The sequence below is a fragment of the Lepus europaeus genome, chromosome 2 (assembly GCF_033115175.1).
Source record: "Lepus europaeus isolate LE1 chromosome 2, mLepTim1.pri, whole genome shotgun sequence".
Classification (NCBI taxonomy): domain Eukaryota; kingdom Metazoa; phylum Chordata; class Mammalia; order Lagomorpha; family Leporidae; genus Lepus; species Lepus europaeus.
The window spans coordinates 140580602-140608556 of record NC_084828.1 but is presented as its reverse complement, the minus strand read 5'-3'; the positions used below and the strand labels follow the sequence as shown (position 1 = coordinate 140608556).

The 27955-nt window shown below is 45.6% G+C and overlaps 1 protein-coding gene across 1 annotated transcript in view; it reads left to right on the top strand.

The window, feature by feature from the left end:
* The window catches only part of ZBTB38 (zinc finger and BTB domain containing 38), a 155076-nt gene that overhangs the window by 32063 nt on the left and 95058 nt on the right, over positions 1–27955 (top strand). Inside the window, exon 3 of the mRNA XM_062213951.1 lies at positions 14990–15067. The gene's annotated coding sequence lies outside the window, so the exon portion shown is untranslated. The remainder of the gene's footprint in view (positions 1–14989; positions 15068–27955) is intronic.

Genomic DNA, 27955 nt, shown 5'->3' with positions numbered 1-27955 from the left:
TCAAAGTGTGTCTAGATTGTGAGAGAATCAATGATCACTTGAACTCTCAGCATCAAAGTGTTGCAGAAGGGGCAGAATCCAGAGCGTGTACTCGAGTGAAGATAATGGATGAGAGCAAGGTCAATGGGAAGGCTTCAAGTTCAAAGAAACACATTGCAGAAGCAAGGATGGAAGTAGCACAGAGGGAGAGTGAGGAAGGCTGGGCCGGAGGAATGGCTAAGAAAATGCAGAGATGATACAATATGTGTAATGAGTGGAACTGGGGAAGAACTTACAGTCACTATGAACTTTAGACATGGCCCAGGAAAGCTGGGGGAGGCCAGCCAGAGAGTGCACGAGAGAGATGATCGCTCTCACAAAGCAGGTCTCGATGGAGTAGGAAGTGAAGCCTACATTTTGCCAGGTGGAGGAGTAGTCATGTTAAGCAGGGCCACTTCATACAGCCACCACACAAACTGCAACCCCGTTATGACAAACACATGGGCCACTAGCTCAGACACCAAGCGTGCAGGGACAGTGAGTTTTGAAGAAGCCTGAGAAACTGAAAGTAATGTGAGCATCCTCCAGGAAGACTAAGCTACTTTCAGCCTTTTTTTAAAAAAATATTTATTCATTTTATTTTGAAAGGCAGAGTTACAGAGAGGGAGGGAGAGACAGAGAGAGAGAGAGAGAGAGAGAGAGATTGTCCATCTGTGGTTCACTCCTCAGATGTCCACAACAGTCAGCGCAGGGCCAAGCCAGAGCCAGGAGCCAGGAGCTTTGTCTGGGTCTCCCATGCGGGTGGCAGGGTCCCAAACTCTTGGGCCATCTTCCACGGTATTTCCCAGACCTACCTGCCTATCCTACAGCAATTTGATTTACACCAACACAAACCTAAAATCCATATATACTAGAGAGGAAGATATGCTGTGTATTGATAAGCTATCACACATATTTTATGTAGACCTGCTGAGAAATGTTTACTATAATGGTACGGTGATTATGAGCATGGGATCTGGGGTCTGTCTTGTTCAACTATCCTCAGTCTCTATCTCTCCTCATTGCTTTTTTTTTTTTTTTAAGATTTATTTATTTATTTGAAAGGTAGAGTTACAGAGAGAGAAGGGAAGACAGGAAGAGAGAGAGGGAGATAGATCTTCCACCCACTGATTCACTCCCCAAATGGCCACAAGTGCAGAGGCCTGGGTGTAAGGATTTGGGCCATCTTATGCTACTTTCCCAGGCCATTAGCAGAGAGCTGGATCAGAAATGGAGCAGCCAGGACTCGAACCGACACCCATATGGGATGCCGGCACTGCAGGCAGCAGCTTTACCTGCTAAGCCACAGCGCCAGCCAGTGCCTTCAGTCTTAATAATACTGGTTTGCACTAAATACAAAAAGAATCTCTAAATCTGATTTCCCCTCCCCCAACCAGAAGCCTTGAAGAATAGCTTAGGACAGGCTGTGGGGAGGAACCCTCACAGCAGAACTCACAGGAAAACTTCCTCCAGGTAGGCAACAGTCCCTTCCCTCAAGGCCCTCTGCTCAGCGGGATGATCAGAGGCAGATCCGCTTCCTCTTCCTCTCCCCACTATCTCCCTCTGCCTCTGACACCACCACCTTTTCTCTTCCTCTCCTGCCTTCTCCCTCGCCTTCTATCTCTTCGAACCATGCCCTCCCCACCAACCCCACTCCGATACTCTCTTCTTTCAGGGAGATCTGAACTCTTGTCCCTGAGAGTCACCACCCCTTCTCCAGCCCATTCCATTCTGCATCCCTTACCTCAAAACCTTTCCCCGACCCACACCCCTTAGAAGGTAGGGAAAAGGAGGAAGTTCTCGAAACTTCTTATAGAATGTCTTCACTTTGCTATTTGAAAAACAGAAGTTGACATTGGAACGCAGGGGAAGAAGGCTGAAAGCCAATCACCGACCAGTGCAACAGATATTTCCATTTCCAGGGGGAGGTGAGGGAGAGGAGAAGGAAAGAGAGCAATGGCTCTGAATGCCATCCTTTGTGTGTCCATGTCTCTTCCATTGCATTGTAGAGACAACGCGGGGCATTGCTGAAGCCCGCGCCTCCCACGGTACCTTAGCAGATGGAAATACTTGGACGAATGAGTGAGGGAGTGAAAAGCTGAATGTGGCAAATGAGGCATCGAGGGCAGGGAGGGCGCTCCCAGGATGCTCACTTTGCAGTCCGGGCTCATTGTTTCTCGCCAGGGTCTGGGACCTGGAGCCATCCTGGACTCCAGGAACTGTGTTCAGGGACACACCAGCTGCTCTGCCTGCAGGAGTGGTCTCAGAGAACAGCATGGTCGTCAGCCAACTTTGTGGTGACTCACAACCAATTTTTGAGGTCGACACTTGTATACTTGGTCTTGTCCGAAATTTTCTCACCCCAGGCCCCCCTGACAGGACTTGCTGACTTCACACAGCAATAACCCCTTCCCTCTCACTAATAGTTTGGATTAAGTCATATCTAGCTATAAACCTCTTTTGAAATTCTACGCACAATAAACACAATGCTTGTGTCCCAACATCAACTTTTATTTTTTTTTAACTTTTATTTAATGAATATAAATTTCCAGTGTACAGCTTATGGATTACAGTGGCTTCCCCCTCCCATAACTTCCCTCCCACCCGCAACCCTCCCCTCTCCCGCTCCCTCTCCCCTTCCATTTGCATCAAGATTCATTTTCAATTCTCTTTATATACAGAAGATCAATTTAGTATAAAGGTTTCAACAGTTTGCACTCACATAGACACACAAAGTGAAACATACTGTTTGAGTACTAGTTATAGCATCAAATCAAAATGTACAGCACATTAAGGACAGAGATCCCACATGAGGAGCAAGTGCACAGTGGCTCCTGTTGTTGACCCAACAAATTGACACTCTAGTTTATGGCGCCAGTAACCATCCTAGGCTGTCGTCATGAGTTGCCAAGGCTATGGAAGCCTTCCAAGTTTGCCGACTCTGATCATATTTAGACAAGGTCATAAAGACAAGGTGAGGATAGTAACCAATGATCCTAAGAGTGGCATTAACCAGGTTTGAACAATTATACAGCATTAAGTGGGGAAGAGGACCATCAGTACACACAGGTTGGGAGTAGAGCCATTGGTGGTAGAGTAGAGGTTATGATTACAAAGGAATGAGGCCCAAGTACGCTAGACAGGGTCTAGAACAAAGGACAGAGTCATTATTAGAGGAGCTAAGAAAGGTGCTGTCTAAGCTACAATTAAGTTTTCTGACTGAGAGGCAAATAGAACCTGATAGAAGGGGCTTGATAATAATCTGGTGGGCTTTAGGCCTTGTAAGTTAAGAGGCCCAGACCTACCTATCTCTTCACATGGGGTATATCCTAAGGGAGGTGTAAACCTCCTAGGGGAAGGCACTCTGTTGACTTTCATTACTTGGCTGGCCTGGGAGGAGAGCTGACCAGGTAAAGGCAGGGGGCATCTCTAACAAGAAATTTACAGTTCTGCCTGCAATGTTGCTGACCCTACTTGACCACACCCTCAGCTGCAGTGGTCACTTTGGAAGTTGGGCTGAGTGAAGGGCTTTTCAGCTTAGAGCCAATAAGATCTGTGGCTCTGACCTGGGCATCCTTCGACTCCAGGGCAGGTCCATTTCCAGTGATCCAACTCTTGGCAGAGCTGCCAGGGCTCTTCACAAGCTGACTTCTGCTGAAGCCCAGGCTTACCACATTGAAAGCCACTGCAGTAGACTGGCCTGTTGGGTCTCCTTGAGGGCAGATCACTGTACAGATCAGCCATTAATAGGCCTGCCACCCATTGCTTCTGATGCCTAGCTTTCTTTTCCTCCTGGTTTGTGTTAAAGCAGACCAGAGGATGCAAGTCAAGGGAGTGCCCGTGTCCCATCTCTAATCTTCGGTGGCCTGAACTACAAGTCTATATTCACAGGCATGTTCTGTAGTAGTGTTTCTAAGGTAGACAATGCCCATGAGGAAAATTATATTCTCGCTTAAAAACTTTCTTTCCCTTTGGTCTGAAAGGGAGGTTTTTTCTACTTACTGTATACTTTGCTGATGGCGAAGTGAATCTAGCTATGAGATTATTATTTAAGCTCTTATTTTGGCTATGCTATTACAGAAAAATGTTAGCCATCTCTTTTATAAGGTCTAAAGATTAAATTGTGCATCCTACAGATTCCTTCATAATAGAATTAGTTTCCTACCTTGAAGAGAATAGAGAAATGAAAGAACAAGTTGGGCTTAGAATAGAGAAATGAGGGAGCAAGTCCTAGATCGCTTGCTGACAATAGCAATATCGCATGAATACTTAGCAAACAGTTTCAACCATTAGATAACAACTTAAGAAAACATTTACCAGAAGGTCCAATGCCTTCTATAAATTTTAAGAATCATGTATTTGAAAACACCTCTTAAATATCTAACATGGTGTAGTTTGTTTAACCAGTAAACTTAAGCACAACCATATAAAATGTTTTTAGTTTCTTTCTACCAACAAGTTTAAAACATATGATACACAGATTCAGGTCACACAAATTAAAATGTATCTTTGATTGATTTTAGCAGCTTAAATTTATGGACAATCTTATCTATAAGCCATTTAAAATAAAACTCTTAATAAAATTTCCCCATGTGGACATACAATATGTACACACATATAACATAGCATAATAGACCAATATAGCAATTTTAATAATAGCTTTTAAAATCTTTAACTCTTTTTGTAGATTGACAATTAATTTGAATTGCTTTTTTAGTAACCTCAGTTAGCCATACTTTCTCTCAGTTGGTACTGTTAATACATTATTGGCTTCATCTGTTTACAGAGCCATCCCAAAGTACTGAATACAATGGAAGTGGCTGGAAAAAGTCCATAGGAACCTATAGGAGGACAGCTACACACAGAACCAACAACGCTTTAGTTTTATGAGCAGCAAATCATATATAACTGTGGATGACAAAAGACTTTAAGTCGCCATGTTTAAAATTATAAACTCATAGACCAAATTTGATCTTGTTACAAGGTGATTATTCAAATCTTTGAAAATAAGCACATATTTACATAACCCATAGCTCTTAATAAAAATTCAGCTGTTTTTGAACAATTAGAATTTAACAGACATCAAGAGAACATAATAGATTACTTTAACACATTGCTTTAACAGAGCATCAGAGTTTAATTCTATGTCAAAGAGAAATTGAGCTTCCTGTGATCTTTTGCTGTGAGGTTTCCTTCCTTTACCTTCTTTCATATTGGTGACCATGTTTCTGTGTTTCTGTGTGTAACACATCTTTAAGCATCTCTTGCAGGGCAGGATGAGTGGCAACAAATTCTTTCAGTTTCTGTTTGCTATGAAAAGTCTTAATTTCACCTTCACTCACAAATGAGAGCTTTGCAGGATATAATATTCTGGGCTGGCAGTTTTTCTCTCTTAGTACCTGGGCTATGTCTCGCCATTCCCTTCTAGCTTGTAGGGTTTCTGATGAGAAGTCTGCTGTGAGTCTCATTGGAGATCCTCTAAGAGTAATCTGACGTTTCTCTCTTGCACATTTTAGGATCTTTTCTTTGTGTTTCACTGTGGTGAGTTTGATTACAACATGTCGTGGTGAGGATCTCTTTTGGTCATGTTTATTAGGGGTTCTATAAGCTTCCTGTACTAAGATGCCTCTGTCCTTCTCCAAACCTGGGAAATTTTCTGCTAGCATCTCACTGAAAATGCCTTCTAATCCTTTCTCCCTCTCCATGCCTTCAGGAACTCCTAGAACCCGAATGTTGGGTTTTTTAATAGTATCCTGTAGATTCCCGACAATATTTTTTAGATTTCTAATTTCTTCTTCTTTTCTTTGGTTTGCCTGTTTCCTTTCCTGTTCTCTGTCTTCTAAGTCCGTTTTTCTCTCTTCTGCTTCGCCCATTCTGTTTTTAAGGCTCTCTAATGTGTTTGTCATTTGATCTATTGAATTCTTCATTTCATTATGATTTCTCGTCACTATCTCAGTTTCTTGTTCCACTAGTTGTTTCATTTCATTTTGATTCCTCCTTAATATTTCATTTTCACGAGAGAGATTTTCTATCTTGTCCATTAAGGATTTCTGTAGTTCAAGAATTTGTTTTTGAGAACTTCTTAATGTTCTTATCAATTTTTTGAGATCTGCTTCTTGCATTTCTTCGATCTCATCAACTTCATAATCTTGAATTGGGGTGTCTTTTTCATTTGGGGGCGTCATAGTGTCTTTCTTGTTCTTGTTAGCTTGGTTTTTGCGTTTGTTGTTTGGCATGTTGGAGATATTTGGTTTCTTCACTGTGGTGTTTTTTCTTGTTACACTATGGCTCTATATTAAGCGGACTGTCTGCTTTCGGTGGAGCCTTAGAGGCTTGAGATGAGTGTGGACTGAGAGCTGTGTTTGGTTCCTCAGGGCTGAGGGTGTGTCAAAGATGACACTCCCAGGTTAGGCGTGGTAAATCTCTCTCTCTTTCTTTCTTTCTTTTTTTTTTTTTTTTTTTTTTTGATTCAAAAGGGAAGTAATTCCGCACAGCTGAACGTAATTGGAGGTAGTTAGCAGGCAAATGATATACCCACAGGAGCCAGAGATTGGAAGCTCTTTCCCAAGGACCACACAGGGAATCTGTGCTGCCCTCAGTGTGGGCTCCAATTCTCCTGCAGTCTCCCACTGGGTTGCCAAGTTAGATCCTAATCTCCTGTTATTTCACCCCTCCCCCCAGAGTCAGGTTTTTCTGCTAGGCTCAGGGCTGGTGCAGACCTGAGGTCGCCCTGCTTATGACGTATCTCCAAAATGGCGCCTGCTCTTTGTCTTGCTCGCCTTTAAGGGGTGAGCGGAGAGAAAGAAACTCGTGTCCGTATCGGTCACTTTTTTTTTTCCTCTCTCTCTTCTAGTTAGCCTGGTGAACTTTTCCCCACAGAGTTTCAAGCCTCGTTCCCTCTAGTCTCCTCTTTCCGCTTGCCCGCTGGTGTCTCGGGCTATTGAGGTTCGGCTCACCTCGCGTTCCAGCGCTGGTGTGTTGAGTCTGCCGCTGGTGTCCCGAACTTGGGCTCCCACGCTCTCCACGCAGGTCCACTGTGAATCACTAGTTCCGGAAGAGTTTCCTCTGCTGTTTCTTCCCCTACTCTTCCTTGACCCTGCAGTATCTCCACTTATATTAACGTGTGTCTTGACGAACTATCAATGTGCTCCCTTCCTATTCCGCCATCTTGCCGCTCTCCCCAACATCAACTTTTAATAACGTCAACTTTTAATAACCACAAGTATTATTACACAGGAATCAACACTAGCCCTAACACAGAATCCCTAACATTTGGTATCTCCCATGGAAGCTGCCTGCTAATCCTCCTTAAACCTTGCTCTCAGCGTGTAATTCCCGCACTGGAAACCCAAATGCCTGGTGTCTGGCCTCTGCTCTGCAGAGCTGAAAGCCACCCACCAGCTGGTCCCCACCCTCTGGGTCTAACTGTATTTCACATTAGTTTAGGCATGCTCGGGTTGCCTCATAACCAGGCAATATCCACTTTCATCCCTGCCTCTTTGTCTAAGAATCTTTCTCTTCCCTGGAACTTCTCCTTGTCCTCCACCTTGCTCTGCCAGCAGACTGAAATCGGGAAACTGGTTGGGCATCCCGGTCCCCCTCTCCCAAGGAGACTGTCTTGCCTCGTGCAATCTATGTAGCTCTCTGGTCTCTCCATGGCCACTTTCCCCAGGTCAGGCCTGCCCCACTGTGCACTCCACAGTCTATTCACGAATCTCTCCGGCAGTACTCATACCTTTTACTTCTGTTTCCTAGAGTACAAAGCACTTTGCTTTTTGCACAATTGGTGACTGAGCCAAAGGAAATGAAAACAGTTGTCTCAGAACGTCCAGTTCCCCTCGTTCCTCAGTAATTTCCACTGAGCACTGGGGGAGCTACCAGTGTGATAAAGTCTGGGTCTAGATCCAACTCCAGGCCTCATTCTCTTGATTCTTTTTGAAGGCCTGGTTTCTATCTTTTTCGAACATGGAGGGGAGCACTTGACAAGATCCTCAGAACTCATGGTTCGACTGAATTAATACTTTGCACATCATAAACTAAGATGTACATGCTGCATAGACGAGAAAATGTGCAAGAGGTGCAAATTACCATGAGAGGAATGAGACTTGAGGAAGCTCTAGCCCCAAATTCAGGAGCCGCTCTCTCCAAGGCCCTGTACCATAGGTTACATAGTAGACAGGACGATGGGTAACAGGCAAAAGAACTGCTCTGCAATATCCAGGCGCAAGGCACGTCGCGTTTCTGTGTAGCTGCAAACTCAGAGGAGTACAGAGTGTATTTCAGAGGTCTCCAGGATCCTCACACTCCCACGGTGGGGAATAGCCCAGTGTCATGATCATCGGGTCTTCTGTTTCTCCTTGGCAAGCTATGGGCGCTCTAGACTTCCATGGCCCCACGAGAATGGAGGGATCTTGATTCACAGTCTGCGGTGGCTGCTATGGTTGGCACTGCTCCTTCTGCTGCCTCCAGGTGCTGGCCGTCTGCCAGCGAGGCCCTAAGGAGGACCACGGGTGGGGGGCTTCCTGGGACTGTGCTCTTGCCGCCACTGGCTGCAGGTTATCCACAGAGACCCTCGCTCTGTTTCTCAAAACTGGAGCATGTGGTGTCCAGCCTCCATAAGCTTTCCAGTAGCCTCCCACCTGAATGCAGGCAGGGGTGGTCAGGAGTAGACCCCTGGAGTTCTGGAAACCTGCCCCACTTCTGCGTGCGCACACGCGCGCACACACACACACACTCTGCCCGATTTTCCTCCTCAGCAAGTGTCTCCACTCTCCTGAATAATTCTTTTTTATTAAGTCTGGACTTCAAACCAAAATCTGCATGGAGGGATGTATCCCAGGGGCACCAAAACTTCTCTTTTAGGCTCTGAAGCAAAAAGACTATTTCTATCCCCTGGGAGGAAGGGGAGCCAATCCAGAACACAAGACTCCAGGCTAAGAAGAAAATTGCACTATTCCAGTGTGTGTGTGTGTGTGAGAGAGAGAGAGAGAGAGAGAGAGCGAGCCTATCTGCTGCTTTTCTCCCCTAATGCCTGCAGTGGCCTGACCGTGCTGAAGCTTCGAGCTGGAAGCTCAATCCATGTCCCCGACATGGGTGGGAGGGACCAACCACTTGAACCATCACCTACTGCCCCACATGGGTGGGAGGGACCAACCACTTGAACCATCACCTACTGCCCCACAGGTTCTGCACAACAGGCAGCTGGGGTGTGGAGCCAGAGCCAGGACTCAAACCCAGGACACAGTTGTCCTAACCAGGTGCTTAATCTCTAGGCCAAACACCTGTCCCCTATCATTCTATTTTGCTGATAAGGGCAGAGCAGTAAAGGGGACAAGACATCAGTTAACTTCTCCAGGACTCTGTGTTTCGTGGGCAAAAGCACCCAGCCTCTCTCTCTCTCTCTCTCTCGCTCTCGCTCTCGCTCTCTCTCTCTATCTGTGTGTGTGGGGGGGGGGGGGGGGAGTGGAGTGGCTGAAGGCGTTAACTAAAGACATTTGGATCCATAATGAAATCTCAAAGGACAGCTCAAAAAGAAGCCTTGGGAAGAAGCCTGCGTGCTGTGCCTGCAGCAGTAACGGGCAGGTGCCCCTGTGCAGTAGTTGGAATAACAAGAGTACTAGTACTCTTACAAGGGCACCCCCAAAAGTTCATGGGAAAATAGAGTTAAAAGATAAGTTTGTTTTGGTGCAAAAAAAATTTTTTTTGAGCCAGGACTGTGGTGTAGTAGGCTAAGCCTCCTCCTGCTGGCATCCCATATGGGTGCTGGTTCAAGTCCTAGCTGTTCCACTTTCAATCCAGCTCTCTGCTATGGCCTGGGAAAGCAGTGGAAGATGGCCCAAGTGCTTGGGCCCCTGTATCATAGTGGGAGACCCAAAAGAACCTCCTGGCTCCTGGCTTCAGATCGGTCCAGCCCAGGTTGTTGCAGTCATCTGGGAAGTGAGTGAACCAGTGGATTGAAGACCTGTCTCTCTGTCTCTCCCTCTCTCTGTCTGTAACTCTGTCTCTCCAATAAATAAATCTTTAAAAAAATTTCTTTTGAAATCATACATAAAAGGGGTCTTCAGGAATTCTTGGACAACTTATATTATGAAAAAACTGTGAGTCAATTTCAAAATTTTTTTTTTGTACCCAAGTAAACTTACCTTTTAACTCTACATTTCCATGAACCCTTGGAAGGGTGCTTACCAAAGAGTGGCCCAAGGAACCAGACAGCCTAAAGATACTTGTACTCCACTGACCACACTGTGCAGCCTGGTGTAGGTCTGCACCTGAGGGGGTGCCTTTTTCTAAGGCATCAAAAGTGTTACAGGGCCGATACAGTCTTGTTTAGGAATAAGGGCATATGCCAGGTTTAGGAGAAATTCAGGTATTTAGCTGATCATAAAGACAGACAAAATTCTATTCTTATGTCCAACCTTACATTAAAGCTCAGCCATGGGGCAGGCATTTGGCACAGCAGTTAAAATGCCGTGGGAACACCCACATCCTGTACCAGAGTGCCTGCTCTGAGTCCATGCTCCTGCCGTTTTGATCCAGCTTCCTGCTAACGCATACTCTGGGAGGCAGTAAATGATGGCTCCAGTACTTGGATCCCTGCTACCCATAGGAACAGCTCAAATTGAGTTCCATGCTCCTCGGTTTGGCTTGGCCCAGATCTGGCTGTTGCAGGCATTTGGAGGGCAAACCAGCATATGGAAGATGTTTCTCCATATCTCTCTATCTCTCTGCCTTTCAAATACAAGGAAAGTTAAAAAAACAAACACTCCATCAAGTAGCAGGAAAACAAAATGCATTTACACAATTGAATCTTGTTAAAGGAAGCCAGGTAGGTAGAGCTCAGGACCAAGTGATGTTCCCCTCCCTGCTCCTCCTCTCCCCATGGAATTGGTCAGTTGGCCCTGCACCACCCTGAGGATAGCCACATGCTGGAGTGGGCATGTGACAGGAGTTAAGATGCCATTTGGGAGGCCACATCTTCTTTTGGAGTGCCTGGTTCAAGTCCTATCTCCATTTCATTTTTTAAAAAGATTTATTTTTTAAGGATTTATTTATTTGAAAGGCAGTTACACAGAGAAAGGAGAGGCAGAGAGAGAGAGAGAGAGAGAGAGAGAGAGAGAGAATCTTCCATCCCATGCTTCACTCCCCAATTGGCCACAATGGCTGGAGTTGTGCTGATCCGAAGCCAGGCCAGGAGCCAGGAGCTTCTTCCGGGTCTCCCACACGGGTGCAGGGCCCCAAGGACTTGGGCCATCTTCTACTGCTTTCCCAGGCCATAGCAGAGAGCTGGATCGGAAGTGGAGCAGCCAGGTCTCAAACCAGCGCCCATATGGGATGCCAGCGCTTCAGGCCAGGGCGTTAACCCGCTTCACCACAGCACCAGCCCTGTAGCTCCATTTCCAATCCAGCTTCCTGCTGACGCACATCCTGGGGGTGGCTCATGCAGTTAGGTCCCTGCTACTGTTGTGAGAAACCCAGATTTAGTTCCAGCTTCCTGTCTTTGGGAGATCTCGCTCTCTCTCTCTCAAATAAGTAAAAACACATTAAAAAAAATTTTACGAGAAGGATGGGCATTGTGGTACAGTGGGTTAAGCCAGCACTCGGGACATCTGCATCCCACAGCAGTTTCTTATTCCAGTTTCCTGATAATTCATGCTGGAAATAAAGAGGAAGACAGCCAAGCAAGTGCTCGGGCTCCTGCCACTCACATGGAAGACCTGAATGTGATTCCAGGACCCTGACTTTGGCCTTGCCCAGCCTTGGCTGTTGGAGGGCATTAGGGAGTGAATCAGTGGATGGAAAATCTGTGCGTGTGTGTGTGTGTGCCTCTCTCTATAACTCTTTCAAATAAATATTTTTAAAAGTTTTAAATAAATAAATTTACAATAAATAAATCTTTTTAAAAAAGTTTTACAAGAGATAGTCAGAGGCCAGTATTGTGATACAGTGAGTTAAGCTGCTGCTTGTGATGCAGCATCCTGTGTGGGAATGTTGGTTTGAGTCCTGGCTGCTCTGCTGAGTCTGGCTTCCCGCTGAGGCATCTGGGAAGGCAGCAGAAGATACCACTGGAGTTCTTGGCTCTTGGATTCAGCCTGTCCCAGACCTTGGAGAGTAAACCAGAGGATAGAGGGTTTTTCTCTCTCTCTCTCCATCTCTACCTCCATCTCCACCTCCATCTCCACCTCCACCTCCACCTCCACCTCCACCTCCACCTCCACCTCCACCTCCATCTCCATCTCCATCTCCCTCCCTCTCTGCTGTTCTGCCTTTCAAATACATAAACAAATGTCTTTAAAAATAGTCAGATATAGTTAATATCAGTCTAGACAAACATGGGAAACTTTAAAAATAAATTCTCATGGAATGAGAGTAAGGCCTTTAAAGGTGATTGCTACTGCCAGGTTTCTTTTTTTAGTATTGTAAGCAACCTGGAAATTATTTTTAAAAGTAGACTCCATGTAAGACTCTTATAATGAGGAAGTTTGTAAAGAAAGGGTTTGGGATTTCCTTCATTAATCATCAGGAATGGACTTTTTCGGGGCCGGTGCTGTGGTATAGTGGGTAAAGTCACCGCCTGCAGTGCCAGCATCCCATGTGGGTGCCAGTTCGAGTCCTGGCTGCTCCACTTCCTATCCAGCTCTCTGCTGTGGCCTTGGAAAGCAGTGCAAGATGGTCCAAGTCCTTGGGCCCCTGCAGCCTTGTGGAAGACCCAGAGGAAGCTCCTGACTCCTGGCTTTGGATTGGCGCAGCACCGGTGGGGAGTGAACCAGTGGATGGAAGACCTCTCTCTCCCTCTCTCTCTGTAACTCTGCCTTTCAAATAAATAAATAAATCTGAAAAAAAAAAAAAGAATGGACTTTTTTCAAAGAACACTTAGAAACTATGAATGTAATATCTGTCCACTGCATAAAGCAATTAGATCCCACCAGATTGGTTTTTGCCCAATTCCATAAGATATATGACCAACTTGTGTTTCCATTACTATTGCTAGTGTTCTAGTTTTTCCCTTACATTGAACCATTGCAGGCGGTCCAGATGGACAAATGGCCCTTGTATCACTCTCCATTTGCCTGGTGCCGGTTTTCCAGAACATTCTTCACCTGCTCTTTGTCATTGGCACTGTGTCCTCTGACTTGCCTGTTCATATTCTTTGCCCCTTTCCTAATGTGTTGTTTGTCCAGTCAGCACAGATAGGAATCTTTTAGCTATTGTTCTCATGAAAATATTTTCTCAAACTACGTCTTTTATCCTTTATTTATGATGTCTTTGACCACATAAAACGTTTGGGCTTTTATGTAGAGAACCACGTCAATGATTTTATGATTATTTAGGAAGATTTCCTCTACTCTAAGATTATAAATACATCATCTTTTATCTTCTTCCTCTAGTACTTTTATAGTCTTTTTTTAAAGATTTATTTATTTATTTCAGAGGTAGAGTTATAGACAGAGAGAGGAAGAGACAGAAAGACCTTCCATCTGCTGGTTCACTCCCCAAATGGTTGTAATGGCTGGAACAGGGCCAATCCAAAACCAGGAGCCAGGAGCTTCTTCCAGGTCTCCTGCATGCGTGCAGGGGCGAAAGCACTTGGGCCATCTTCTACTGCTTTCCCAGACCACAGCAGAGAGTTGGATCGAAAGTGGCACATTTGGATCGGAAGCGGAGCTGCTGGGACTCGAACTGGTGACCATATGGGATGCTGGTGCCACAGGCAGAGGCTTATCCCACTATGCCACATCCCTATAGTGGCATAGTGAGAGAGAGAGACAGAGAGAAAGGTCTTCCTTTTTGCCGTTGGTTCACCCTTCAATGGCCACTGCGGCCGGCTCATCGCGCTGATCCGAAGCCAGGAGCCAGATGCTTCTCCTGGTCTCCCATGCGGGTGCAGGGCCCAAGGACCTGGGCCATCCTCCACTGCCTTCCCGGGCCATAGCAGAGAGCTGGCCTGGAAGAGGGGCAACCGGGATAGAATCCGGCGCCTCAACTGGGACTAGAACCCGGTGTGCCGGCGCCGCAAGGCGGAGGATTAGCCTGTTAAGCCACGGCACCAGCCCCTATAATCTATTTTAAAAGTTTGTTTCAGGGTTGGCACTGTGGTGTAGTAGGTAAAGTTGCCGTCTGCAGTGGTGGCATCCAATATGGGCGCCAGTTTGAGTTCCAGCTGCTCCACTTCTGATTCAGTTCCCTGCTAATGTGCCTGGGATAGCAGTAGAAGATGGTCCAAGTGCTTGGGCCCTTAAACCCTTCTGGGAGACCTGGAAGAAGCTCCTGGCTCTGTATAGGCCATTTGGGGAGTGAGCCAGTGAATGGAAGACCCCGCGCTCTCTCTCTCTCTCTCTCTCTGCCTCTGCCTCTCTGTAACTACCTTTCAAATAAATAAATAAATCTTTAAAGAAAATTTGTGCCATAACCTAGTTTTTATTTATTTCTTGCATAATCCAGTAGTAAGAACATTCATTAAAACTACCTAACCACATTTTCCATGAGTTCTAAAGAAAGAAGGAAGCTGAGTTCTTTGATCCATCTGAGGAACAGTGATGAAGTTTCTTTTTAAAAAGATTTATTTATGAAAGGCAGAGAGAGAGAAGAGATCTCTTCCATTTACTGGTTCACTCCCTAAGTGACTGAACATCCAGGGCTGGGACAGGCCCAAGCCAGAAGCCCAGAACTCCATTTGGCATGGAGTGGCAGGGGCCCACGCACTTGGGCCATCTTCCACTGCCTTCCCAGGCACATTAGCAGGGAGCTGGATCAGAAGCAGGAGGGTTAGGACTCAAACAGGAGCTCCAGTATGGGATGCTGGCATCACAGGTGGCAGCTTAACCCCCTGCACCACAATGCCAGCTCTATGATGAGGATTCTATGAGAGAGAAAAGATGTTATCCAACAAAGAGCATTCACTCTAGAGAGATGACCGGTATGACAAGAACATAATCCAGTGATCCCAATTTGTAATATCCTTTTGTACACACAGTTACCATGCAACCTTGGACTCAGAAGCTGTGGCTACTGTGGAACTGATCCACCTGATAATCCCGTCAAAGAGGGCAAGGTAAGCACCTCATGAGGCATCTTGGATTCTGTGAATTCATGGGAGCACAGGCGTTTCTTCATGGGAAGCCTAGGGGGAGCACTTGACCTGGACCTTGAAGTTCAAGGGCAAGTTTTCGTAGATCAAAATGGCAGGAGGGGTCATCCCGGGCCGGGGGAACACAGGAGCAGAGAAGCACAGGGTGTGTTTTGGGAGCTACTCGTGAGCTGTCCAGTTGTCTTCCAAACAGGGAAGTCATGGAGGATTAACTTGGATGCTGGTCTGAGACTGGAGGTGAAAAACCTCAAATGCCACGGGTCATGAATGTGTGCTTTATTTCCTGAGTCAGCAATCGGCATGGAAAGCTTTCTTAAAAACAGCTTTACTGAGATATAGTTCACACTCCCCATTGAAAGTGTATCAGTCAATGGTCTTTAGCTCAGTTGGCCCTCTGTGTCTGCAGGTCCCACGTCTAAGGATTCAACTAACTGAAATCAGAAATAATTGAAAAAAGAATTACATCTGTACTAGGTCCAGACTTTTTTCTCATCTATATTTCCTGAACAACACAGTCTAACAACCATTTACATAGTACTCACATTGTATTAGGTGTTACAAGTAATCTGGAGGTGACTTAAAGTACCCAGGAAGATGTGTGTGGATTATATGCAAATACTATGCTTTTTTTTTTTTAAGATCTTTATTTATTACTTATTTGAGAGGTAGAGTTACAGACAGAGAGAGGGAGAGACTGAGAGAAAGGTCTTCCATCTGCTGATTTACTCCCCAAATGGCTGCAATGGCCAGAGCTGGGCCTATCTGAAGCCAGGAGCCAGGAGCTTCTTCCGGGTCTCCCAGACGGGTTCAAGGGCCCAAGCACTTGGGCCATCTTCCACTGCTTTTCCAGGCCATTAGCAGGGAGCTGGATCAGAAGTGGAGCAGCCAGGACATGAACTGGTGCCCATATAGTATGCCAGCATTGCAGGCAGAGGCTTAGCCTACTATGTCACAGCACCAGCCCCTACTATGCTATTTTATACAAAGGACTTGAGCATCCATGGATTTTGGTATCCATAGGGTGTCCTAGAACCAATCCTCTCATGGACGCTGATGAGAAACCATATGTTCACAGATCAGTGCAACCATCACCACAGTCCATTTTAGAACCTTGCTATCGCCTCAGAAAGAAACTTTATCCACACCCTGGAGCTGTTACCTTACTAAGCCCCCTTTCTCATTTCAGCCTGAACAACCACTAATCATTTTCTGCCCCTCTAGATGTCCTTGTCCTGGACATGTCCTATAAATGGAATCATATAATATGAGGCCTTTTGTGATTGATTTTTTTCACTTGTCATGTTGTTACCATGAGAAGCTTAAGCTACAGAATTTGCTAATCACTGGTTCTTTAGAGAGAATAATCTAGAAGCAGGATGGTGGGAGGGGCTGGGAGGCCAAGGAGAGCCATTAGGAGGCCATAGGTTAAGGGGTCATATGAATGCAAGGTGAGGAAGCTTCTGGTTACTAGTAGAGAAACACTGAATAAATGGCTTAAAAATCAAGGACATGCGATAGATATTGTAATAGCAGGAAATTATAGGTAAGTGGTCTATGGCTGAGCATTGGCTTGCTACTGTTGCCAGGACCCCAGTGCTTCCATTTTCTGCCCACCATCTTGCTGTTTTTTTTTTTTTAATATTTATTTATTTATTTGCAAGTCAGAGTTACACAGAGAGAGGAGAGGGAGAGAGGCAGAGAGAGAGAGAGAGAGAGAGGTCTTCCATCTGCTGGCTCACTTCCCAGTTGGCCGCAACAGCTGGAGCTGCACTGATCCGAAGCCAGGAGCCAGGAGCTTCTGGTCTCCCACGCGGGTGCAGGGGCCCAAGGACTTGGGCCATCTTCTACTGCTTTCTCAAGCCATAGCAGAGAGCTGGATCAGAAGTGGAGCAGCCGGGTCTCAAACCGACACCCACATGGGATGCCGGCGCTTCAGGCCAGGGTGTTAACCCACTGTGCAAAAGCATCGGCACCGCTGTGCCAACTTTTATACTCTGACTTTCCCTTCGTGCTTGCAAAATGCTTCTGCCCCTCAGGGTGTCATCTCCTCACACAATTGCTTATGGAAACCTGCATCTCTAAAAATGCTAAACCTTTTCTCCACCCGGTAGATTTCCTCTTGTATGCCACTGGCCTTGTATGCCACAACACGTATTCATGCTTAGCTTCAGGGTGGGCTGAGAATGTGAGGATCTGTCGTTGTCAGCCCCGGTGGTGGATGGTGAGCTCTGCCACCAAGAATGGACAGGGAGTGGCTCCCAGGCAGGTAAACTGTAGTGTTTGCTGCAAGGACCAAAGAAGATGGAATAGTACAGAAGAAACAACATCCTTAGTCCAGCAAGGAACAAGCTTTCCTGAAGGTGGGACTGGCCAGCAGGATCAAATAGCACAGTGAGGATGAAAACCGGGATAAAACTGGTCTTAAGGAGGTCACCAGTAACTTTCAATGGCTACATTCTAGTAATGGAGAGGAAGAAGACAGGAGATCCCGGGGCTTGATGAAGAGAGGAAATGGATGGTGGAAACGTACAGGAACTTTTAGAACACAAAACAGGAAAGAAACTGGACAACAGAATCAAATGAGAGGTGGTTTGCGAGATGGAAGGCTGATGCAAGTAGCAAGATAACTTACTGAAATACTAATTTGTGGTTTCTGTTCTCACTAACATAGGTCATATTCAAAGAGATTTAAATAGTGGAGGACAATAAATTAATGAATAAAATATGTCTTAAAATTAAGGATGTATTTGTTTAGCATTAAAGGTAAAAGAGATCTTCTTAGGCAAGACCAGAGACTGAGAAGCCATACAGTGAAGTGTTTGGCTACCCACAAATTTAAACGTGCTGCATATTTAAATATATATGACACACAGAGACAAATGACCAATGATAACAGTGGTTAAGAGTGCACATTTGCAACATATTTATCAAATGTGCCTAATACACAATTTTTATTAATTTCTTCGAGAGACAGACACAGATAGATGATAGATAGATAGATAGACGTGTAGATAGATAGATAGACAGATGATACAGATGATAGATACATACAATGCTCCCATCTGCCAGCTCGCTCCCTAAATGCTTACGATGGTTGGAGCCAGGCTGAAGCTAGGAGCCAGGAGCTGGGAGTCAGGATCTCAATCCAGGTCTCCCATGTGAGCGGTGGAGACCTAACTACTTGAACCACCACCACTACCTCTCAGGGTGCTCATTCATGACTAGGAGGCTAGAATTGGGAGCAGGAGCCAGAATATGAACCCAGGCATTCTGGATATGTGACAATATCTTTTTTTGTAATGTGATGTGATTTTTAAAGTTTTATTTATTTGAAAGGCAGAGCAAGACAGAGAGAGAGAGAGAGAGAGAGAGATGGTCCATCTGCCGGTTCACTCCCCGAATGCCAGCAACAGCCAAGGCTGCGCCAGGCTGAAGCCAAGAGACAGGAAGTCTTATCTGGACTTTCCACATGGTAGCAAGGACCCAAGTATCTAAACCATCACTCACCACCTTCCAGGGTGTGAACCAGCAAGAAGCTGGATCATAAATGGAGGTGCACTGACCCCAGCCAGTCTGATATGGGATGTGAACATCTGAAGTGGTGGCTCAACCTGCTCTGCCCATGATGTGGGTGTCTTAAATGGCATCTTGAACCAGTAGGCCAAATGCCCACCCTATTAAGACTCTTAACCAAGAAAATACTCATAGCCATTAAGTAGCTGATCTGGACTCAAATCCAAGCATTCTGGCTTTCCCACTACATTTAGAATCAGAAAAATTCAATTTAAAAAAAATGAGATGATGATTTTACCCATCAAATTGGTCAAACTTAAAAAGAATGACAGTGTCCAGTTACATCAAAGATATAAGAGAATGTACAATCTCATATACTGCTGTTTGGAGGTATGATTTGCTTCAATTTTTATGAAAGCTATCTGGAAATACCTATCAAAGTTACAAATACACAGGGGCAAGCATTTGGCATAGGGGTTAAACTGCTGCTTGAGAGACCCACATCCTATACTGGAGTGCCTGGATATCAGTACTGACTCTGCTCTCCATTCCAGCTTCCTGCTCATGTACACCTTGCGAGGCAACAGATGATGGCTCAAGTACTTGGGTCCCAGCCACCCATGTAGGAGACCTGGATGGAATTCCTGGCTCCTGGCTTTGGTGTGGCCCAGCCTTGGCAGATGGAAGATCTTGGTCTATCTCTCTGTTCTTCTGTGTGTGTGTGTGTGTGTGTCTGCCTTTCAAGTTTGGTGAAAATAAATTTTTTTTTTAATAAAATAATCTTTGTGTCATGAACACTAGTCTGGGAGCCTGCACTGTATGTTTAACCATAGGAAATGGCCATTTCTGTAAGTCCAAATGGTTTAGAAGTGGTATTTGAAGAAGGTAATTAACCACCAGGATGTTCAGATTGTGTTTAGGGGGAGGGGTGATGGGATGGAAAGCCGCCTACTTTTTTATCCTATTGCTTTTATTTAAGAGAACATACAAGCATTACTTTTGGATTTTTACCAATCCCAATAAACCCTTTTTAAGAAGAATAAAAAGAAAAAGAGCATTTGGCCTGCACTGTGGTAGGCTGCAGATGGCGGCCAGTCCCTGCGCAGGCCTGTGCCCCTTGGCACTGGTGACGATTGGGCTGTCCCACTGATGCCAATAGCAACTCACCCCAAAATGACAACCAAAAATGGCTCCAGATGAAGCCAAATATGCCCTGTGTACAAAGCTGCCCCTGGCTGAGAACGGCTGCTCCTGCCCTTGGTTTCTCACGGGGGAGGGGAAGCTGCGGCCGATTGGTCTGGAAGCTCCCCTACAGCACGGAATTGAGTGGTGGCAGCGGTCCTGAATCAGGTCGCCCGTGGGTTTTCTGGGCGCTCTTCCCTGCAGATTCACCAGAGGGGCCACCGTGCTACCCAAAGGACAGACCCAGAGCACGCCGGGAACTCCCTCTTTCTCTCCTCCTTGGCTTGTTCCTGTTTCCCACAGCCCTGGCCCCAAACAACCCGTCTGGATGTGAACAGCGATAACCCTTAGCCACGAGCCGTGGAGAGCCATGTGCCTTGTGCTGTGTGCCATAAAGCCAGTGTTTTTAGATACGGTGAGCAAGAGCAAAGTGTTCTTTACTTTTTAAACATTTTTTCTAAGGCAGTCGGATGACTCACCCTCTAAAAAAAGATCCGCGTTTCCATGAGGGAGCCTGTGGGACAGGCAGGCGGGGAAGAGAAAAATCTGGTTCTCTTCTTGGTCCTGCTGCCTCTGGGCTCTGTGATGTCTGCCAAGGCTCTTAACCTCTCTGGTGCTTCATATGATAAAGCTGAGACTGAGGCTGAGTTAGCAACTCGCTAAAAGGTCATTCAACCAATGAAGTGGCCGAGCAAGGACTTGGCTCTGCTCCATGGCCGTGTTGGGACAGTTATGAGAATCAAGTGAGAACCAAGATGTGAAAGACTCTCGGAAACTAGAAAAGTCTACCCAATTCAGAATGGCCGTGCAGCTGCTGTGTGTGTGTGGCTGCGAGGCTGGATGTGAGAAGGGGTGGAGATTGTGAGAAGAGGCCTCGGTGCCCCCGAATGCCTCATCCCTGGGACTTAAGGGTTCCATGCCATCCTCCCAACCAAAATGGACAGGCCACTTGGAGGGGTGTCACTTGGTGGTAGTGCTGGTTGTTTTGAGATTTTGTTTCTCTTTGTTGTCCTCACTGAGGGGGTGGGGAAGAGCTGAAGCCTTTCTCACAATATAAAGGGGTGCGTGGGCGAGACCTAGGTTACATCAGAGGGTCAAGGCCAAGCCTGGAGAAGGAAGTCTCTGGGGCCTTGGTATCTCCTCCAACCCCCAATGTCCCAAGTCCAGTCCAAGTTGCCCCAGTTCCAAGGACCTGACCTGTTGCCCTCAGTGCCCAGGGGCTCCTGCCTGGAGCCCTCAGACGAGACTGGTGGCTGTTCAGTGGCTGGGATTTTGTGGTGTTCAGTGAAGGGGTCTTCTGTGGTGTTTGGTGATTTTCTTGTGGTTTTGGGTTTCTTCCAACTGGGGGAACACTTCTTTGCAGTGGTCACGGCAGTGCGGTGCACATGGGGTGCCAGGTGCAGTCCATGTCCGCCCGCACCCACTTCCTTCCTCCCGGCCCACCTGCTGCTGAAGAGCTTCTCGGCGCACTTGCTGGGCAGGCCTAGGCTCAGTTAAGTTTCCACCCTGGGCCCGGGGTCTCCCACACATGCAGCCTCAGGAGCAGCAGCAGTGAGTACTGGGCCCACTTCACAGTCTAATGAGTTGTTTAAACACCTTCAGGAAGTGGAGGATCTGCTCCAACATTCTCTTTTAAACACTTTTTTAAATAAAAAGCACCCAGTGAACCACAGTAGAAAATGTTTCCCAGAGAGACTCAGCCTACGTATATTATAAACCTAAAACAAAAGTTTTTCCTATAATGTTCTTGGCTGTTTGTCTTCTGTTTTCCTTCCTTCCTTCCTTCCTTCCTTCCTTCCTTCCCTTTTCTAAAGATTATTTATTTATTTGAGAGGTAAAGTTACAGACAGTGAGAGGGAGAGACAGAAAGGTCTTCCTTCTGTTGGTTCACTCCCCTAATGGCCTCAATGGCCGCAGCTGCACCCATCCGAAGCCAGAAGCCAGGAGCTTCTTCCTGGTCTCCCACGTGGGTGCAGGGTCCCAAGGACTTGAGCCATCTTCTACTGCTTTCCCAGGCCATAGCAGAGAGATGGATTGGAAGAGGAGCAGCCAGGACTAGAACTGGTGCCCATATGGGATGCCAGCGCCACAGCCGTAGGATTAACCTACTGCGCCACATTGCCCACCCCTCTGTTTTCTTTTATACTGTCACCAAATAACAATGCTGACCCACTAAGTAATGGGTCCTGACTTACAGTTTTAAAAACACTACACCAGGGGCAGGGGTTTAGCCTAGTAGTTAAGATGCTCATGCCCCTGATCTGAGTACCTAGGTTTGATTCCTGGCTCTGGCTCCCCACTCCAGGTTCTTGCTAATGCAGATCAAGGGAGGCAACAGAGATGGCTCAAATACTTGGTTCCCTGCCACCCATGTGGAAAACCTGGATGAAGTTCCTGGCACTTGGCTCCAGGCCCCAGCCATTTGGGGAGTCTCTCTGTGTCTCTGTTTCTCAAATAGATAAAGACTGTTTCCCGAGAAGTGAAAACTAAAAAACATCAAAAGCACTGTACCAGAAGGTTCTGTGAATGAAGCAGCAGCAGCAGCAGCAGCACACACCCTTGGGCTGAGCTGGGGCAAGACGCGGAGGATATGGCCCCGTGTTCCTCAGGGAGACTTGAGATGCACTTGTTACAGTTTTCCAGGGGCTGAGTCTCTGAGCCAGGATTCGAGAGGATGAAGGAAGATCAACAATTCCAAATCCAGATCCCCAAAGGCCCCTGAGTGAGTGAGGATGAGCCATTAGGGAGCAGCTTCTGGCTGGATTCCCAGAGGTCATGATTTAAACCCAACACCATTATCGTACAGTTGGGCACGGTGTAACCACCACAAGAAAACAAACCTTAAAACTTCAACGTTTATTGAGCCGTATTTCTGTGAGACACGCACGAAGCCCTTGCCATGCGTGATGGGACATAATTCGTGTTTGAGTGCTGAATTAAGTTTGAGCAATCCCTGACTTCTCTTCCTGCCCACTAAAAAGAGTTCTGGCTTTGCTGGTTTAATTTCTTTCCCTGCTCCATCAGCAGAAAAACTGGACAGAAGCAAGAGGACCAGAGGAACAACGTTGGTTAGGACAGGACAAAGGCTTCCTAGGGAGCATGGGAGAGAGAAGGGGAGGCAGAAGCTTGGCGTGTTAGGGACTTGGGAGGGGAAAGGATAGTAAGAAACACTGCAAAGGGACAGGTGTTGGGTGCAGTGCTTAAGTTCCCTCTTGGGATGCCCGTGTCTCCTAACAGCAGGTGTAGGTTCAAGTCCTGCCTCTGCTCCTGATCTACTTTTCTGCTAATGAGCTCCCTGGGAGGCAGCAGTGATGGCTCGAGCTCTTGGATTCCTGCCACCCAAGCTGGGTCGAGTTCCCAGCTCCTGGCTGGCTGTGGCCCGCCCCAGTCCTCACTGTTACAGGCATTTGGAATGTAAACCAACAGATGGAAGATCTCTCTCTCTCTCTGTCTCTTATCTGTCTCTGTGTCTGCCTTTCAAATAAAAAAAAAAGGGGGGGGAGTAATTAATTTCTTAAAAATGAGAAGTATTGTAGGGGTTCTGTGTAATATTTGAAAAATGGAGTGTTGAATCTGAGTAATTTGAAATGACTTTTTGACAACTGGTGTGAGCTTCTTAGACTTCGACATCCTGAGGCTGGACTGTGTGGGTCATATTCTCAGTGGGGTTACACATGCATTACCTTATTTAACAGTCCTATGAGGTGGTCTTGTTACTTTCTTAGTTTCAGATGACGAAAAGGAGGTTGATATTGAGTAAACTTAAAGTCACACAACTAATGAATAGAGGAGCCAGATTGGAACTTAAAATTAAGTCTTTTTTTAATTTAATGAATGCATTTTTACATAGATAAAACTTTAGGAATACAGTGGTTCTTTCCCTCATGCCCCCCACCCCTCTCCCTTCCCACCTCCCATTCTCTCTCCCATCTTCTTCTTCATTATGGATCATTTTTAGTATGACTTTATATATAGAGGACCATCTCTATGCTGATCATAGAGTTCACCAATTTGCCCCCACGCCCACACACAATCTATAAAGTACAGTATGGTGAGAATTTGCAGTCAATTCTCATATTGCAAAAATTAAGTCTTTCCATCACCAAGTTACAGCCTTTTATCAGGTCCAAGAGCAAATATGATTTCCAATATAAATGATATAATTAGGAATAAAATACTTGGGAATATAACAAAAGAGTAAGATTTGTACACTGAAAATGACAAAATGTTGAAAGAAGTTTAATGGAAAAGTTTCTGAGGTTCATGGATCAGAAGACTTAACATTTTTAAGAAGGAAATAACTCCCCAAGTTGATCTGTAGGTACGACACAACATCTAGCAAATCCCAGCTGAAGTTTTTGCTGAAACTGAGAAGCTATTCCTAGAAATCATAAGGAAGTACAAGAGGGCAAGAATGGCCAAGAAAATCTTGAAAAAGGTCAACGTTTGTGAACTCACATCTTCTAATTTCTAAACGTGTTATGAGGTAACAGTAATCAAAACAATGTGATGCTGGCATAAGAATAGACATCTGTATCCAAGGAATAGAATTAAGAGCCTAGAAATAAATGTTAACATTCATGGCCAGTTGATTTTTGACAAATGAGCCAAGATAATTGAATGGGGAAACAAATTGAGTACTTTTTAATAAAATTAGTTATGTATGTATTTATTTGAGCAACAGAGAGAGATGGAAAGACAGAAAAATAAGAGGGCTCCCATCTGCTAATTCACTTTCCAAATGCCTGCAATGCCTGGGAGTGAGCAGGATGCCCGAGCCAGGGGCTGGAAACTCAATTAGTGTCTCCCATGTGTGTGACAGGAACCCAAGTACTTGAGCCATCACGGCTGCCTCACAGGGTGTGCATTAACGAGAAGCTAGAATAGGATCAGAGCTGGAACTTGAATCTTGGTACTGCAGTATGGGATGCCAATGTCCCAAGTGGCGTTTTAACCACTAGACCAAACTTCCACCCCTAGACTATTTTTTATTTTTGGTTTTTATTTAAATCTTTTCACTTTGTTTGAAAGGCAGAGAGAGACAGTTCTCTGCTGGTTCACTCCTGAAAAGCCTGTAACAGCCAGGACTGAGCTAGGCTGAAGTCAGGAACCCAGAACTTAATCTAGGTTACCCATGAGTGGCAGGGACCCAAGTACTTGAACCATCACCAGATGCCGCCCAGGGAGTGCCTCAGCAGGAAACTGGGTCAGAAGCAGAGTAACTGGGACTTGAATCAGGCCCTCCAAAATGGAATGTGGGCATTCCCACCCAGGGATTTAAACCACTGCACCACACACCTGCCTCTGGACCATTTCTTAAGTAAACTTTTTCATTTTAGAACAATTTTAGAATTTTTGTGAGAATAGTCTTTCCTGGTCTGGCACTGTGGCACAGCAGGTAAAACTCCTGCCTGCCGGTTGACATCCCATATGGGCGCCAGTTCAAGTCCTGGCTGCTCCACTTCCGATCCAGCTCCCTGCTATTGTGCCTGGGAAAGCCGTGGAAGATGGCCCAAGTTCTTGGGCCCCTGAACCCAAGGAGACCCAGAAGAAGCTTTTGGCTCCTGGCTTCAGCCTGGCCCAGCCCTGGTCGTTGTGGCCATTTGGTAGTGAACCAATGGATGGAAAATCTCTCTCTCTCTCTCTCTCTCTCTCTGCCTCTCTGTAACTGTGCCTTTTAAATAAATAAATAAATCTTTAAAAATAGAATAATCTTGCCAACAAATGGTATTTGGACAATTGGATATCCACATGAAAAGAATGAATTTGGATAATCACACACTATAAACAAACATAACAAAGCTGATAATGCAAGACTAAAACTATAAGACGCTTAGAAGAAAAATCAGGTGTAAATTTTCATGACCTTGAGCTAGACAGTCATTTCCCAAATATGACACCAAAAGCATTAAGTGATAGAAGAAAACACATTTAATAGGACTCCATCAAAACTAAAAGCCTTTATGCTTCCAAGAACATTATCAAGAAAGTAAAAAGAAAATCCATAGACAAGGAGATAATGATTGTAAAATATGTATCTGGGGGCTGGTGCTGTGGCATAGCTGGTAAAGCCACTGCCTGCAGTGCCAGCATCCCATATGGGCGCTGGTTCGAGTCCTGGCTGCTCCACTTCCTATCCAGTTCTCTGCTATGGCCTGGGAAAGCAGTAGAATATGGCCTAAGTCCTTGGGCCCCTGCACCTGCATGGGAGACCTGGAGGAAGTTCCTGGCTCCTGGTTTTGAATAGGCTCAGCTCCGGTCATTGCTGCCATTGGGGAGTAAACCAGCAGATGGAAGACCTCTCTCTCTCTCTCTCTCTCTCTCTCTCTCTCTGCCTCTCTATAACTCTGCCTTTCAAATAAAAAATAAAACTTTAAAAAATTATATATATATATATATATAGGACTTATATCCAGAATAAAAAGAACCCCTACAACTCAAAAAACAAAACCACAAATAACCCAATTTTAAAATAGACTAAAGAGGAAGGGGTAGATAGAGGGAGACAGTATAACAGGTGCCAAGATACAGTTAAATATGATAGATAAATGCAGTGGAAACTACAGTTTACAACAATTTATTATATGTTTTATAAGGAACTGTGGCACAGTGGGTTATGCTGCTGCCTGGGATGCCCACGTCCCATGTGAGAGTTCCTGGCATCAAGTCCGACTTCTACCTCTGCTTCGGATCCAGCTTCTGGCTAATGCACCTGGGAGGCAGCAGATGATGGCTCCAGTACCAAGTCCTTGCCACTCACGTGGAGACTCAGATGGAGTTCTTGGCTCTTGGCTACAGCTTAGCTCAGCCCCAGCTCCTGCAGGCATCTGGAGAGTGAACCAGTGGATGGAAGATCTCTCTCTCTCTTTCTGTCACTCTGCCTGTCAACTAAATAAAAATGAACATATAGGCATTTAAGAAAAAAGAACTTGAAGAGAATAATTGGAAGGTTCCCAACACAAAGAAATGATAAATGTTTAAGGAAATGAAAATGCTAACTATTCTGATTTGATTGTTATGTATTATATACATGAATCAAATTATTACTCTGTGCTTAATAAATATACTCAATTTTTAAAAATGAAGGTAAAAAATAACAAAAGAGTTGCAAAGACAATTCTTCAAAGAACATATCATGGCAAATAAGTTCATGAAAAGAAACTCAACATCTTTAGTCATTAGAAATGCAATTCAAAACCATGATGAGATACCATGTCACACCCACTAGGATAGCTCTTATCAGAAATATAGACAGTATCATTGTTGGCAAATATGTGGAGAAATCAGAACCCTCATCTGTTGCTGGTAGGAATGTAAGATGATGTGAGCCTTCGGGAAAACGGCGTGACAGACAGTTCCTTAAAATGTTAAAAATAGTTACCTGGGGCCAGTGCTGTGGCGTAGTGTGTAAAGCTTCTGCCTGCAGTGCTGGCATCCTGTATGGGCGCCGGTTCTAGTCCCGGCTGCTCCATTTCCCATCCAGCTCTCTGCTATGGCCTGGGAAAACAATAGAAGATGGTTCAAGTTCTTGGGACCCTGCACCCACGTAGGAGACCCAGAGGAAGCTCCAGCTTCCTGGCTTCAGATTGGCACATCTCTGGCCATTGTGGGTCTGGGGAGTGAACCAGCGGATGGAAGACCTCTCTCTCTCTCTCTCTCTCTTTTTGCCTCTGTGTTTCTGTAACACTACCTTTCAAATAAATAAATAAATCTTTTAAAAAAATAGTTACCTGTCACCCAGCTGTCCCATTCCTTGGTATCTTCCCAAGAAACATGAAAGCAAAGTCCACAAAAAAATATTGTACATGAAAGACCCATGTTATGGTGCAGTGGATTAAGCTATTACTTGTGGCAGCAGCATCCCAAATCAGTGCCAGCCGCTTTGCCTATCCAGCTCCCTGTTAATGTGCCTGGGAAGAAACTTAAGATGGCCCACGTGCCTGGATCCTGCCACCTGTGTGGGAGACCAGGATGGAGTTCCTGGCACCTGGCTTCAGCTGGCCCAGACCTGGAGAGTGAATCAGAGGATGGAAGATATGCTGTCTCTCTCTCTCTCTGCCTTTCAAATAAATAAGTAAAAACCTGCACATGAACGTTCATGGCAGCATTAGCCTTAATGACCAAAAACTGAAAACAACTCAGAAGTCCACCAACTGA